This window comes from Suricata suricatta, chromosome 11 (genome assembly GCF_006229205.1).
Source record: "Suricata suricatta isolate VVHF042 chromosome 11, meerkat_22Aug2017_6uvM2_HiC, whole genome shotgun sequence".
Taxonomy (NCBI): Eukaryota; Metazoa; Chordata; class Mammalia; order Carnivora; family Herpestidae; genus Suricata; species Suricata suricatta.
Window position 1 is genome coordinate 35,253,393 of NC_043710.1, and position 734 is coordinate 35,254,126.

The following is a 734-nucleotide window of genomic DNA, read 5'->3' on the forward strand; positions in this document are numbered from 1 at the left end:
GGGAAAATAATATAGCCAACAGAAGCTTTTTTGGAGAAAAACATCAATGCAGTTGAAAAATCCCAAGTAAAATACATCAAGAAAATAAAATTACTAAAATTATGAATGAGAAGACATGTCTATTATATCTATAAACATTACAGTTTAAAAGGAAATATCAACTTCTTCATGATCCCCAAATTCAACAATTTACTTATAATAGATATTCCTTATGAGCAAAACTTATTAAAATTACTTTTAGAAATAGAAAGTCTATATCTATGAAAAACTGGATTATTGTCTGTCTTCTGTCAAAGAAAATACTAGGGGCACATGGGTAACTCAGTCGGTTAGGTTTCTGACTCTTCATCTCAGCTCAAGTCTTGATCTCAGAGCTGTGAGTTCAAGCCTCACATTAGGCTCTGAACTGGGCAAGAAGCCTACTCAAAACAACAACAACAAAAGAAACACAAACCTCACAACTGGAAAACACTAGGCACTAATGAGTTCACTGCTCTATACTATCAAACATTTATGAAGGAAATCATCCCAATCTTAATAAAAATTCATTCAGAAAATAGAAAAAAATACAATTTTCCAAATTATTTTCTGACACCACTATAATACTGATAAAATAAGAAATGAATATTGCAATAAAAGAAAACTACAAAGCAATACCATACATGAACGTAACACAAAATTCATCAATTGAACATTAGAAATAAAACCTAGGCAGGGGCCGGGGCGGGGGGGGG